This window comes from Erpetoichthys calabaricus, chromosome 7 (genome assembly GCF_900747795.2).
Source record: "Erpetoichthys calabaricus chromosome 7, fErpCal1.3, whole genome shotgun sequence".
In the NCBI taxonomy this organism is placed as follows: domain Eukaryota; kingdom Metazoa; phylum Chordata; class Cladistia; order Polypteriformes; family Polypteridae; genus Erpetoichthys; species Erpetoichthys calabaricus.
The window spans coordinates 84,620,113-84,635,992 of NC_041400.2; the positions used below are offsets into that span (position 1 = coordinate 84,620,113).

The 15,880-nt window shown below is 37.1% G+C and overlaps 1 protein-coding gene across 2 annotated transcripts in view; it reads right to left on the reverse strand.

Moving 5' to 3' along the window:
• The window catches only part of pigo (phosphatidylinositol glycan anchor biosynthesis, class O), a 278,331-nt gene that overhangs the window by 104,412 nt on the left and 158,039 nt on the right, over positions 1–15,880 (reverse strand). The window lies entirely within an intron of this gene.

Below are 15,880 nucleotides of genomic sequence, written 5' to 3' on the forward strand. Positions count from 1 at the left end.
GCAAACATTGTCAGTACAACGACTAGCTGGGGACCAATCAGCTGAAGCTAGAACCTCACACTCATTTTCAATCACTTGTATCAAAATCTGAGTCCGACAAGTCATAGTCCAGTTCAGAGATGATAGGCAAAACGTCGTCCACAGAGTATTTTGCTTTATGCATTCGCTTTGACATCTCGCCAAATGTCAGTGCCATTTTTGCCGTTGTTTGCGCCTTGCTACTCACGCAAGCACAGGAAATCTCGGTTAAATCAATGAATCTAACTTTCCGTCTAGCAACAAGAGTCCAACTAAAATATAATGGTTGGGTTTGTCACAGTTTACAGTCGATTACCATCGACAACTCCTCCTTTTGACAAAAGTCGACATCAGCCCTGAAAGAGTTAATAACGTCACCCGGTCGGCTTACTTTCACCTACGTAATATGAATCGCTTCCGCCCCTCCCTCACTCCCCATACCACTGCCATAACATACCATACCATAACACTTCTGGTTCCGGCCCCAAGGATGTAATTTCCAGATCCAGGCCTCAATGACATCACTTCCTCCTGCCTGCCTCAAATACAAGACAACTTTCTCTGTAACTTCAGTTCTATTTTGGATTCAACTCTGTACCCATCTATGTAACTTGTTTTGCCTTTTTGCAAGCAAGCCTTCAAGCATACAGGTTGCTGCCTCAAACCTTTTTTTTGTGCTGAGGGTATTTATTTCACATTATAAATGATGTCTTCGCATCCTATGAACAATTACACTCCAAATTTACTATCCCATCAACACAGTTTTTGCTCTTTGGAAATCAGGCTTCATACATTCTATAGTTTATGCCTACATTTTGTAACATTTATTACTAAAATATGAAAAAGTTTCTATGTTAACAATGTGTTTACACAGATTACTGTAGAAACGGAATACACATGAAATGCATGTGTTCCAAATAATGATCTATTATTTCCACTCTAAAACTCCAGCAGTTCAGTCACTCCCAGATAATCAAACAAGGCATGAGCTGGGAGAACTTAGTGAACGTTCTGCGACAGTGGGGGATGGAATAGCTGGCTGCTTGCTGCTCGTCTTAATTGGCACATTTAGAAGACAAAAGACGCTGGCGGAGAGGTGAGAACGGTTTTAATGTGGGCCGGATCTACGAGTTTTTTTTGTAGACTCTGGTAATTCTAGTGTTAAGGTGGGCCAGGCTTACAAGTTTTTTCATAGGCTTTGGTAATTCTAGTGTTAAAGTGGAGAAAGACAAACAAACTAATTGCATTTACTTCACTACTAGCACAAAGACTTGTCTTGTTCAACTGGAAGAATCCTAACTCACATCTTTTAAGTCAGTGCGTAAAGGATATTATATACTATTTGAAAATGGAAAAAAATCAAATTCTCACTTAGAGGATCTGTTTAATTTTTTTTTTTAAACCTGGTAGGACCTAATCAATAATATTTTAGAATAAGCATTTATATTGGGGGAAAGACTCCTTTCTCTCTTTATTACTCTCAATAGTTTTACTCTGGCTGCTGGCCTTCCTCTCTTTCTCATGGGTGGGGGCTGATCTGAATTTAGTTTGTTAAGTTTGACTTGATTGTATGAAATGTTATATGCTTTAAATAAATTCAATAAAAGTTAAAAAAAAATAATTGACCAACATTGACCAAATATATGCTAGATGGGCACATCTCACTCTGAATGAAACAATAGAATATTAGAAAAACATTTGGCGAGAACAGGCAATTAAGGACCACAAAGTTTGTCAATCCTTCCACCTAATCTTTACCAGAACAAGTTTTTTTAAGGCTCCTAGAGTTCTATTTTCCACCACACTGCTTGATAACTGTGTCTATAGTTCTCTGTGTGAAGAAAAACAACATTTGTACAAAAGTTACTTTTAATTTTCCAACTACTCCCTTGTGTTCTTGTTGAACTCATTTTAAAGTAACAGTATTGATCTACTGTACAAATTCAGGTCATAATATTAAACACTTCAATCATGTCACCTCTTAATGTCCACTTTATTAAACTTAAAAGGTTCAACGCATTCAATCTTTCCTCATAATTCATACCCTGCAGTCCTGGAATCAGCTTAGTTACTATTCTCTGGACTTTACCTAGTTCCGCAATGTCTTTTTTATAGCCCAGAGACCAAAACTGCACTCAGTACTCCAGGTAGGGCCTTGCCAGTGCAATATAAGGCTTATCCATATTCTCTGTTGACTTGTAATTCACACATCTTGCTGTACAGTCTAACATTCTGTTATCCATATTAATGGTTTCTGAACACTGCCTGGAGGTTGATAGTGACAAGTCCACTATTTTACTCCCTATGTGTAATACATTACACTTACTTAAATTAAATTTCATTTGCCACAAATCTGCCCAACCTGTATGCTATCAAAGTCCCTTTGTAATGATTCAATGGATTCTAGATCGTATGCCATGACACCTAGCTTGGTACCAATTTAACCTTGTTATTGAGATTCATTCACACATATTAAAAATAGGTATGATAAGGTTCCTTGCATCATAACCTTGTTTCCTGTGTTTTAGTTAATTTTGCACCCATCCACACACTACACCCTGATTGTCCACTTCTTTTAGTTTAATGCCCACCCTCGTGTGGCACCTTATCAAATGGTTTCTGAATATCAAAATAAACAACATCACATACACCACTCTGATTGTGTCCTTTTGTTGCTTCATCGTGGAATTCCACCTTGTTAGTAAAAATACAATCTACCCAGATTGAACCTGTTCTGACTGTTCCCTAAAACTCCCGTTCTTGTCATGTGCTGCTCATCTTATCAGGTGATCTGTTACATTTCAGCCTTTAATCTAAGGAGTTACTTGTCCCTCTACAATTTCCAAATTATTTAGTACCTCCTTAGTATCCCCCGTTACTACTGAGTGGTTATCCACTTCCAATGTCCACATATTTTAATTGCTCATTATTATTCCTGATACACTTCACCTACTCTTTGACTGCTCTTTTACTTCAAAAATACTGAAAGAATATCTTTAGATCATCTTTGCCTTATCTGAAATATTTCACTGTAAGTTTTTAAATTTTGTTTTCAATTGTTGTTTATTTTATTAGTAACAGAATGGATTCATCAAAAATGATTACATATTCACATTCTGAACTGTTATTTATAAAACAATTTGATCTGAGTGATTTAAACATAGAAATACAGAATGAGTTACTGAAATCTGTGAACCAGAATTGACAGTGGTGGAGGAGATGCCTGCTACAGAAAAAAGGTCCACACTCACTACTATTTTACTTGGCAACTTAAAGTCTTTGAGAAGTAAAATTGACATGTTCACAATTAAGAACATACAGGCACCAGCATCTTGTTATTCACGGAGACATGCTTATCTGAGGATGTACTGAATTAAATCCTTCAATTAAACAGCTTTCAGGGACTAGTTTGTGTAGACAGAGATCAGGTAGCAAAAGGTAAATTTACCTGTATAGGGCTGTGCTTCTGTATTAATCAGGGATGGTGTACAGCTATGTGAATGAAATGTAAAATGAGTTCAGGAGATACTGAACTGCTGTGCATCTCCATGTAACACCGTTGTCTTTCACATGAGTCTGAACAAATCTATATGGTGGTAGTGTACAGTATATACCTCCAGCAGCAAACATAGGTTGTGCCTTACAAATAATTTATCAGTGTACTGAGAAACTAGAAAATGACTACCCTGACACACTCAAATTCATCTCAGGTGATTTTATCTCCAGCTCACTCAGCTCCATGTTACTAACATACAGTATGAACAATATGTAACAGGCAATGTTTCTTAGTGTACTGATAAGCTATTCTTATACTGTACTTGTGCCCATCAAACTTTCACATGAGGACCCGAATCGTCCAAATGGTCAAATGTCAATGTATCATGCCTCTCGCATCACAAGCATATGAGAAAGAGGAGAAGGAGGGAAGGAAAAAAGAAAAAACAGTTTCAGCTTGTGAGTTGTTCACTAAATACCTAAAGGGATAGACAGTGCCATAAAGTATTATTTTTTTAATCCTGTTTATAATCGTCCTCGCTTCACACCAGCAAACCATCCAACCCCCCGGGAATGGAGAAGCACCACGGCAAATGTCAAATAAAATTGAACGGCAGCCGAGGTGTCACATAAGTTGAAGAAAGTGCAATTAGAAAGTGAATAATAAGTCTTGCAGATTAGACCGTAAACAAGTCTCACAAATGTTTGCAAGCTCCTACCAGCCTCCTGTGACTCAAAAGTGGCTGAGAAACACTGGTTTTAAGTGTATGTATGACGACCTCTGGTCTCTGGGCTGCTTGTTTCTTGTCCTGTGCCCAGCACTACCAGAAAAGGCATTGTCCCTACACACAATAACTCAGTACTGGAATAAGCTGGTATAAAAATGTATGTATGTACTTAGTTTATTCCAGATGTAAAATGCAAGAAAAAGCAACAAGAAAAATAAACCATGCACTGAACTTCTATACAGCAACTGCGACATAAGGCAGGAGACAATGGCTGAATTGCAGCATGAAAACTCAAATTTACCATACAAAACTATAAGCTTCCTTTGTGTCCAGTGGTAAACGAAATTTCATCCAGGTGGTGTACCACAAGAGGACTCCTACAGTCCAGGACCATCTCTCAAAGGTCTTCATGATGTGAGACATAAATTCTACTGGATTGTAGTGATAAGGTTAAGAGCTGCCTGCTTGTTTTCCGAAAGGTCAATGCAGGATGTTTTCCTCTGAAGCCTTAGAGACAGAATGAACAAGAGTCAGAGAACACCACAAACATAATCAGCCCAAGCCTTAAGAACTCAATGACTGACTCCATCTGGTCCTGCAACTTTTATTGTGTGTAGGTTCCTCAGTTGTCTCCTTATTTGGTCTTCAGTTACTGAAATCCCACAATGATGGTCAGAGGTGGACTAATCACTGGCCATTCCAGTTGACGTGGTAGGAGATGTTGATGCAGTTGGGATGGTGTGGGAAGACTGGTTATTAGACGAAGGTGGAAGTGGAAGGGACAATCTAATAAAAAAATTGATTCAGGGTGTTAGCTTTGGCCATATCCCCTTCTCGCACCCGATTCACAGATTGCATGAGTCCACTAATTATACCCAGCCCATTCCAGACATCCTTCATGTTGTTTTGAATGAGTTTATTGTCTATTTTAGATGTGTAAGCTTCCTTTTCTTCACACAGATTTTTCATTAGCACATGTTGTCTAATAACAGCCTTGCTGCTGAGAATAAGATGAATCAGGTTGTAGTCAGATTTGCTTAAAGGCTGCTAGTAGTTTACATGTAAAGGAAATTTTAACATTTGAATACAGCACATCCAGTTTGTTATTTCCTCGGGTGGAACAAGTCACAAACTAATAGAAATTTGTTAAAATTCCTTCCAAAGTCATATAGTTGATATCACCACATATTTTAACTGCAGGGTCGGAGTGAGTCATCATTAAAGGGTAACAGAATGAATTATTTCTGTTGCTAAGTCCCCAATTTACAAAGAGAGGAATATAAACATAATAAGGATGGTATAATTAGTCTCGCTGGGCTAGTAACGTGAATGAATTCTAAAACCCACAATTTTAATGTCTGAATTATAAACTCTAGTTTAACTGTAATATGTTCCCCCTGTCTTTTTTTCACATCGCTCTGGGTCTCTGTATGCTTGAATAAGATGAAAATCATCCAGCATTAAAATAGTGTCAGGTATTTTAGGTTTAAGCCAGATCTCCATAAAGCACAAAATACCACTCTACTTGTATGCTCAATGACCCGCTATAAGCACATTCATCCATCTTATTTCACAGCAATCAAAAATTTCCCATTACAATACCAGTTCTAAAACCTTTTCACCTTGCTTTTACGCTCACATCAGCATGTTGCCCTCTCTTAACTTTATGTGTCTTAAGTTTCCAGGAGTGGTGGAATGGGGAAGTACAGGATGGTATACAGAGGAAGAGGATGGCAAGGAAGAAGTGTGATTGTCAGAGAGATGCAAAAAGTAGACAAGAGTACAAGGAGATAAGGCGCAAGGTGAAGAGAGAGGTGGCGAAGGCTAAAGAAAAGGCGTATGATGAGTTGTATGAGAGGCTGGACAATAAGGAGGGAGAAAAGGACCTGTACCGATTGGCTAGACAGAGGGACCAAGCTGGGAAACATGTGTAGCAGGTTAGGGTCATAAAGGATAAAGATGGAAACGCACTCACAAGCAAGGAGAGTGTTGAGCAGATGGAAGGAGTACTTTGAGAAGCTGATGAATGAAGAGAATGAGAGAGAGAAGAGGCTGGATGATGTGGAGATCATCAGGAATCAGGAAGTGCAATGGTTTAGCAAGGAGGAAATAAAGACAGCAATGAAGAGGATGAAGAATGGAAAAGCAGTTGGTCCAGATGACATGCCCATGGAAGCATGGAGGGATTTAGGAGATATGGCAGTGGAGATTTTAACCAGATTTTTTAATGGAATCTTGGAAAGTGAGAGGATGCCTTAAGAGCGGAGTAGAAGTGTACTGGTGCTGATATTTAAGAATAAGGGGGATGTACAGGATTGTAGTAACTACAGAGGGGTAAAATTGATGAGCCACAGCATGAAGTTATGGGAAAGAGTAGTGGAAGCTAGGTTAAGAAGTGAGGTGATGATTAGTGAGCAGCAGTATGGTTTCATGCCAAGAAAGAGCACCACAGATGCTATGTTTGCTTTGAGGGTGCTGATGGACAAGTATAGAGAAGGCCAGAAGGAGTTGCATTGTGTCTTTGAGGACCTGGAGAAAGCATATGACAGGGTGCCTCGAGAGCAGTTGTGGAGGAAGTCGAAAGTGGTAGAGAAGTATGTAAGAGTTGTTCAGGATATGTACGAGGGAAGTGTGACCATGGTGAGGTCTGCGGTAGGAGTGACAGATGCATTCAAGGTGGAGGTGGGATTAAACCAGGGATCAGCTCTGAGCCCTTTCTTATTTGCAATGTTGATGGACAGGTTGACAGACGAGATTAGACAGGAGTCCCCATGGACTATGATGTTTGCTGATGACACTGTGATCTGCAGCGATAGTAGGGAGCAGGATGAAGAAACCCTGGAGAGGTGGAGCTATGCTCTGGAGAGGAAAGTTACGAAGGTCAGTAGGAACAAGACAGAATACATGTGTGTAAATGAGAGGGAGTCAGTAGAATGGTGAGGATGCAAGGAGTAGAGTTGGTGAAGGTGGATGGGTTTAAATACTTGGGATCAACAGTACAGAGTAATAAGGACTGTGGAAGAGAGGTGAAAAAGAGAGTGCAGGCAGGGTGGAATGGGTGGAGAAGAGGGTCAGGAGTGATTTGTGACAGACAGATATCAGCAAGAGTGAAAGGGAAGGTCTACAGGACAGTAGTGAGACCAGCTATGTTATATGGGTTGGAGACGGTGCACTGACCAGAAAGCAGGAGACAGAACTGGAGGTAGGTAGTAAGATTTGCACTGGGTGTGACCAGGATGGATAGGATTAGAAATGAGTACATTAGAGGGTCAGCTCACGTTGGACGGTTGGGAGACAAAGTCAGAGTGGCAAGATTGCGCTGGTTTGGACACATGCAGAGGAGAGATGTCGAGTATATTGGGAGAAGGATGCTAAGGATAGAGCTGCCAGGCAAGAGAAAAAGAGGAAGGCCTAAGAGAAGGTTTATGGATGTGGTGAGAGAGGACATGCAGGTGATGGGTGTAACAGAACATGATGCAGAGGACAGAAAGATATGGAAGAAGATGATCCGCTGTGGCAACCCCTAATGGGAGCAGCCGAAAGAAGAAGAAGAAGTCTTACGTTTCCAGGAGTTGCAGACATAAGTCAGATTTGGGGTCCTCATCTTGACTCCATCCAGTTCACAGCCCCTTTGAAGGGCAGTTAAGATAAGACAGCACCTGGGTTTGCATGTATTGCCATTTGTCTGTAAGTTTAAGATCCATTTAAAATCCATTTATCTGATTTCTATTGGCTACTATTAGTGACAAATCAAAAGCCCTGATCAATTCTAATCTTAAATAAGACTAGTAACAAGTAAAAAAGTTAAGAAACTTATTTATAGGTTCAGAAAGAAAAACAGTGAGAAATACAGAGCTTCTCCAAGAGGCTGCTGTTTGCACAGTGCATAGAAGGTAAAAGGTAAGTAAAAAAAAAAAAAAAAAAAAAAACTTGTTATAATTACAAGGTATAATTCTAATAAAATCTTCATATGATTTTTTATCAAGAATATACAAGGTTAACATGCTTAACAAAATTACACATAAAATCAACAAATTTGGTTAAGTCAATAAGCCTATTATTACATAAGTAGTTAAGGCAAACTCTTCTTTATATACAGTATGTTTTGTCTAATTCAAAATGTCAGCTAATGTACTAAACAATTGCTCACTGTCCACACTCAGACAAGTAATTTCTGTTTAAGTTAAAGGACAAAATGAAAAGGATTAAATTCATTTAAAGCAGCTTCTCTTGTAATTTCTGCCAAAAACAAGGGTCTCTATCTGTGGGGCTCCTTTGCTTCCACTCTAGGTTCAGCTGGACAACACATGTGTCTGGAATTCCTCTCCATGCCCAGTATGACTCTTAACTTTCCCTTTTGTCAGTTTATTACTAAACTTTCTATAATGTAAAAGCCATTGTTCTGGACTTGTCTCTCTCTCTCTCTCTCTCTCTCTCTCTCTGTGTGTGTCTCATTAAGTCTGCCTGGATCCTCTTTGTTTATAGGATATTCTTGAAATAAAACTACATATGTGCTTTCTCAAGTACTATAATATACTGATCAAAGAAGCACTATGACAAAATTACCATAAAGCTTACAAAGAAGGCACTAAAAGACATTTATTTGCTTTTTTAAATCAGTCAATTTACCAATCCCTGATCAAGTCATTCAGAGTGAAACTTGTTTGATTTAGATTGGCACTACTTTATGATTACAATTTCCCATCAAAAGCATTATTTACAGCATTCCGCAATTCCTTCCATTGGTGCTCTTAGTTGCATAATTCAAATTTATGGATTGAGATACAATATACTAATATACTTAACATTTACAACAATAATCCCTGATGCCAGGCTTATAATTAAAGTAATAATGATATGAGCAGTTTACACTGTTTCATTCAAATCAACAAGTTTTCTAAATCCTACACTGGCTTAATTTTTGCAGTAGCATTAATATGTTAAGACTAGAGTAATATTGGTCCATGGGGAGCAGAGTTGCTTCATGCAGACAGACAAACTTTCACAATAGGTGCTTCACACACTATACACAAATGAACCTAAAAATTTAATTATGAATAAGTTTATGAAAATCTTGGTGATGATTCACATATAACATAACAACTTAGAAGGTCAGAGCACAGGGTTAGACATTGTACAGTGCCCCAGAGCAATTTTCAGTTAAAGGGGAGTAGGATCCCTTCTGGCAGAAATGGGATTTGAACCAGCAACCTTCCAGATACCAGCACAGGACCTTAGCCTCACAACCCCCACTTCGCATCCAAGAAAACACAAAGAAAAAGACATTTGAGGAAGTTTTTTTTTTTTTTTTTTAGTTTGCCTATCAGTGATTGAATGTAGGATAAGTAGGAATTGTGCCTGTTATAATTGCACATATATTAATTTAGTAATGTGAGAGAAATCGTGCTTGTGTTTTATGGGAAAATGGCTTTTGTTATTTCTAGTTTTATCTCACAGAATTAGCTTAGAAATAAAAAATACACAATTTGTTCACGCTTTGAGAGCACAGTGAAGTGACAGATCAGCTGTAGTGTCACACATTTGAATGAGAGATTTGAAATGATGTTGAGATAATGATCATTTTTCAATACAGCAACACACAAAGCACCACATTCTCTGACCGTAATGAACATTATTATACTTTGGCATCCATCAGTGGTAAAAAGATGAGCTGTCTCAAATGTTTATTCCAAAATAAAATTAATTCAGTAAGTGTTTAAAAATGACCCCATTGCCCAAGGATTTAATATTAAATGGTACTGTAACATCTGTGGCTCTAACCTGAGTTGCCATGGTTTTCCAGAATGGAAAGGGCTATTGAGAGAAGCTGACCATAAAAGACTCTCCTGACAGCATACGGGGCAGAGACAGCACTTAAGAAAAGGTTTCCTCTGAGATAACAGAAGTCTAAAAAGTCTAACTTTATGAAACTGTGCCTTGGCAACTACCGTCCATTAGCATTGTAACATGGCTTGCGAGTGAGCCTCAAGCAGGATCCTGGCTTTGGATCAGCTCATGGAATTGAGGAAAGTGTGGCAGGTGCTGTTGCTGCTGAACCCAGGTGAATGGTGAGAGTCACAGCTAGCTACGTGTATGTGCAAGCTTAGGGCGATGCTGCTGGAAGCACATTGAGATGGAGAAATTGAGAGTGGCAAAGCAGAGTGGCCGAAGAAGGAGAAACCTGGTTTGGCCACAAATAATCAATTGTCTTTTTAAAGGAATACTCCACTCAAAAATATTTTTTTGCATGTTACTTACTACCATGTACTTTGTAGTGGTGGCAGAGAAAAATGTTCTCATGCATTACTGGAGAAAGTACATTAAGAAAGACTCTCATAGATCGGCATCCAACTGTGACCAGTTGTGGACTGAAGCACATACTCTCACAGTTATGCAGCTAGTGAGGCTGCCAAAACAGCATATTTTACTGCTGAAAGCAATTCTGTGAACAGTAAATTTGTGTTATTTGTTGAGGTTCTGAAGCCAAACAGTAAAGTAATCATTAATTGAAGTTGTGCAGAATGTTTTTCAAGGGGAGATTTTGAAATAGCAAAATTTAAAAAAATTTGTACAGTACTCTGAATTTGAGATATCCAAACAAAAATGGGAGCATTCCCAACAAATATTTCTAAAGAATATGTTTGCCAAATTTCAACATAATTGGACTACTGGGAGCCTAGTTGTTTCAAGTAGACAGACAGACAAAAATGGAACTTCCAGTAAGGGCTTTTTGCATTATTGTTATGACTTCTTAATTTTGACCTGACAAATTTGATTCTGCTTAGGAACACTAAAGTTGAGAAAAATGTGAAAAGGGAGGGAGACATTTAGATAGAAACAGGAATTTCTGTTGACAAATCCATTATATATTTCTCTTTAGTAAGTGTTAATAACCATCCAATGTCTCTACCATATATTCATGTAAACATACTGTACATCTCACAACAGCAAATGTCACAAACCTGACACAGCAATTTTCTAAAAAATCTGATTTCAATAGTGTGTGTTGTTACAAAATATTTTTAAAGAGTTTGTATAAATGATAATATCCTGAATCACATATTCACATTACTATTTTAGTACTTATTTTAAGTAATATTTGTTTTTTAAGCAAATGAAAGTGATTAATATTAGCAAGATAAATCAAGTATTACTAATTTCCTTCTTTATAAACCCTATGCTGAAATCTCCATTATGCCTATAAAACCCCCTCAAACAATACATACATTCCTCTCATTTGTTGTTACATTATGAAGAATTCACTACCTGTGCCACAAAAAATATTAATGATTTCCATATTCCTTGTTTTTTTTTAATACTAAGTAAGGAAATTATTACGTAGGACTAAGTAAGGTATACTTTTATTAATTCCTTTAACTTCACTTTTAATTAAGAAAGATGTTTAAATATGCATAAGGGTGAAGGCTAATACTTTGCACCGCATGGAAGCGAATGTTACATGTAATAGTTTGGCTCAATTTTATGGTGCAACTTCTGTCTCAGGGATGGAAAATGGCATCAGATATTCGTTGATTTCACATTTTGCCTTGGAACCTAACCCTCATGAGGAGTGAAGGAGGGCGGTATATGCAGAAGAATAATTATCAACACTGCACAAGTGCTATCAAAAATCCAAAACTAGTTGTTTATTCCTTTACCATATGCAGCTATTACTATTTGTAAATAGTTAAGATAAGTTTTAAGAATTAAACTGTTTCTAGCAATATTTTAATAAAATTTTGTTTTAAATAAAACTATCCATATTAATATCTTTGATAAAAAAGGCATTTAACTTTATATTTAAATAATTGTTATCTAAAATGTCATATACCACTTAAACTTAACATTTTACATCATGTCTACAATAACCTACCTGTTTGTGTTTTAAGAGGTTCATTGTTTTTAGTACAATAGAACATTAAAATAATTATGATGAGAGTAGGCCATTCAGCCCAACAACCTCATCCATCCTGTTTTCCCAGGTTGTCCAAAATAACATCAAGTCTAGTTTTTCCCACTATACTACTTCATGGTTGATTATTATAGCCTTTGATATTATGTCAATGCATGTCGAAGCAATAAGAGGTTGGTGTCTTGGTGGACTGTTTGGTGGGGTGACCTAGAGAAAATATGACGTTTACTTCGGGTACTGAAAATACCAAAATGTTGGTACTGTACCATTTTTAATTTTTTTTTTTTTGTATATTTTCAATACAGGTTCACTTAATGTTTCTGTTTACTTTATCATCCAACTTGCACTGGTTTACATGATATTTTAAAGGTATGATGAGGTGTTTAGCTACTGTTTAGAGGTGATACTTCTGTAATCTGGCATTTTCACTAATCCGGCACTCCTCAGGTCTCGGTGGTGCCAGATTAGTGAGTCTACCTGTAATTATAAAACGAAAATTAAGTATTACACAAACATTGCTTTTTTTTTCCCCAAAACAAACATACCACTCAAAAAAGTAAAATTTAGAAACGTTTTAAACATGGGAATGTTAAATTTGGATTCTGCTCTATTAAGAAAACAAACGTTTCATGTGCATGTATGTAAGAGCCAATTTTAGAAAGTTAAAGTTTTGAGTTAAACTCATATTAATGTTTGCTTAATTTGAATAGAATATAATTTCTTCCATACTCATAAACAATGGTATAGTCATTTCCCCCTATAAGTTAGTAAGAGATAGAACCTTCTTACTATAACTAAGAAACAGTGTGATAATAGGTTCAGTTGTGTTTAGAACAGGTCCCAGTAAGCAGGGACTTGAAAGACCCATTTCAACTTAGAAATGGGATAAGCATACAGTTTTCTGACCGTTTTGAAATGGTTCAGAAATGATAAGTAAATAGTAACGATTTAAGATTTAACAAGATTAAGCTTAGAACTGAATTTTTCTTAACATGAATTTTTCCCTTTTTTGCTATTGTAATTTTCTTTTTTGTGTGAACTGTTTTACTTTGAAACTTAACTAAACTTTTATAAACAAAGATATTTTGTCTGTAGAATCATTTCTGCACATCAGGCTTTTGTTGAAGCCCATTTTTTAAGTTACAGTTGCTGAACTTTGGAAAAACACAGCTACAATGTAAATATTAAAACCTTCAATAACAGTAAGGCAAGATTAAGTAGTTAATATAAACAATAGCTAATAGTTCTATCATACAGGTATATAAACATATTAAATGTTAATACAGTAAATAGTATTAGTATATAACAAACTCAAGAATTACATGCTGCTGCCAATCTTCTGGTGTCTGGTCCAGACTCAGTCCTTGAACAACAGTGTCCCTGTTCTTAAAGGAAAGTATTGTATCGAAAGACACACTCAAAGAAAGCAGTACCGCAAGCAGCTGCTTTTCAGCATAAATACCTCATCATTAGAACAAATCATTTTGCTCAGTCATGCTTCCACAGTTCTAACTAAACATAAATCAGTTGTGTTGAATAAAGCAATATTTCTTTCAAATTCATTTCAATTTGGAATAAAGGTAAATCAAATTCTTTACATGAAGAAAAATTGTTTAACTGTTATACAAAATCTGCCCTTAACAAGTGTACAACAGTGTCCCTATGTTCTTGTTGCAAAATGTAGTTTCAATAACAGCTGGTACCAGTATTTCCCAACCAATTTTTAATTTGGTGGCACAATTTTTATAACCAAAAACATCCAAAGGCACACCACTATCTTCCTAACCATAAACAGGTATTGTATTTCATTCACTTGCTTAACTGTCCAAAAGGGTGGGACTACCCCCAGAAGCCAGTAAAAAAGTAGCTCTGATCAGCGTTCACAGGCATGGCACTTAGTGACCATTTTACTAGCATCTCCCAGCTGCTTCGTCCCTTGCCTCAGAGGTAACTTGTATGTCCATTATCCATTGGTCCTGAGAGACTCACTGACAACAACACACCCAGGCAGGTGGACACTAGCAGCCAGGAGACATGTCTGCAACACAGCGATTACAGGACTGCGTTAAAGCCAGCTTCTCCAGGTAGTCCTGTCCTCCTCAGACAGGTCTCGACCACCTGCGGAGCTTGTACCTCTCAGGTTCAGACCCAGGTGCACTATACTATTATTTCCATGGTACCCCTCGGTAGCTTTCATGTTGCACCACTCTGCAGCAGCACACTGGTTGAAAAACACGAATTCTTTTTAAAATTTTAAACACTTCAATCATATTACGGAAAACATTAAACTCCTTCAGTCTGTTTTCAATGTAACACTACAATCAAGCTGAAAAATTACAGCACAAAAACATTTTTGTCAATAATCTTCCAAAAGAGGAAACATTAATGATATTAGTGGCTGATACACTGAACCAAAGCTACCACCATGATTGACCACAACATTCTACTAAATAAAATAGATATTTTATACATACAAAAATCAGTAAGTGTTAGCATCTGTTACCCTTTGCTTTTTTCTCTTTATTCTGGAATAGAATGTGTTGTCACTGCTAAATTGACTAAGCAACTATTCCTAGCCAGATAACTACTATAACTATATATTACTACTATAACAGACTAATGGGGAATCACTGATAGTTACTGATGCAGCAGCAGACAATTATATTATACTACCATTATAGACTTTGGCTTGTTTGATCATTATATAATTGTAAACTTTAAAAGGGGACAGGTGTCATGTGGCTTAAGTCAGCAAAACTGTGACTCTGCTGGTTTCAGATGATTTTGGACCCACCCCAGAGGTTTACTTTCTTCAGGAAGTAAAGTGTTTATGTTTTTCACCTGGCATCAACTGACTATATCTTGATAGCTAGAATGTCTACTAGTTAGTTAAAATGTAATTGAAGTCTTAAGACATTGATCTTTGCAGTATTGGTTAAGTACTTTCATACAGTATGTGCCTTATGTATGAGGTGAGACACAAAAATAACTGGATTGGTAAAAAAAAAAAAAATTTATTGATGAATTACAGCATTCTAAACATTGTCACCTTCTATAAACTCCCCCTCCCAATCTCTACACCGCTCCATACGTATCTCCCATTGACTGAAATAGTGCTGGAAATCTTCTTGCTTGAGGCTCTTCAATAGGCTTGCTGTTTTTGTCTTCACTTCATCCATTGAAGAAAAATGTGTTCCCTTCAGATCGCTTTTGACTTTTTGGGAACAAGTAAAAATCGCAGGGAGCTAAATCGGGCGAATAGGAAGGATGACTGAGGACAGGAATGTTTTTGTCAGTCAAAAACTGCTTTAAGGAAAAAGAGAAAATTTGCGAGAAATTTGATGTTGATTCACTGTTCGATTCTTTCACCCAACATTATCGCGGCAACTTGTGTAGCGATTGTTGTTCAAATTTTGACAGGGCATGTAGGAGGGGATATAGTTCTAAGATTCATGTCCGGTTTTCCAGGAAAGCCCCAAGCCCAGTCTGGTTATTTTTGTGTCTCACCTCGTATGTGTGTTATGTAAATTTTGAATGATTTAGCAGGTAACTATTACCTGCTGTATTATATTTATAAACCTTCGAAAGCACTCTAAACACATACTCTGTTAATCACATACTATCTAAAATGGATTGAAATATTCAACTAAAATGCAAAATTATAACATTCATATGTTACATCAATTCATAATAGGACATGCCATAATAATGGAACCCCATTTTTAAT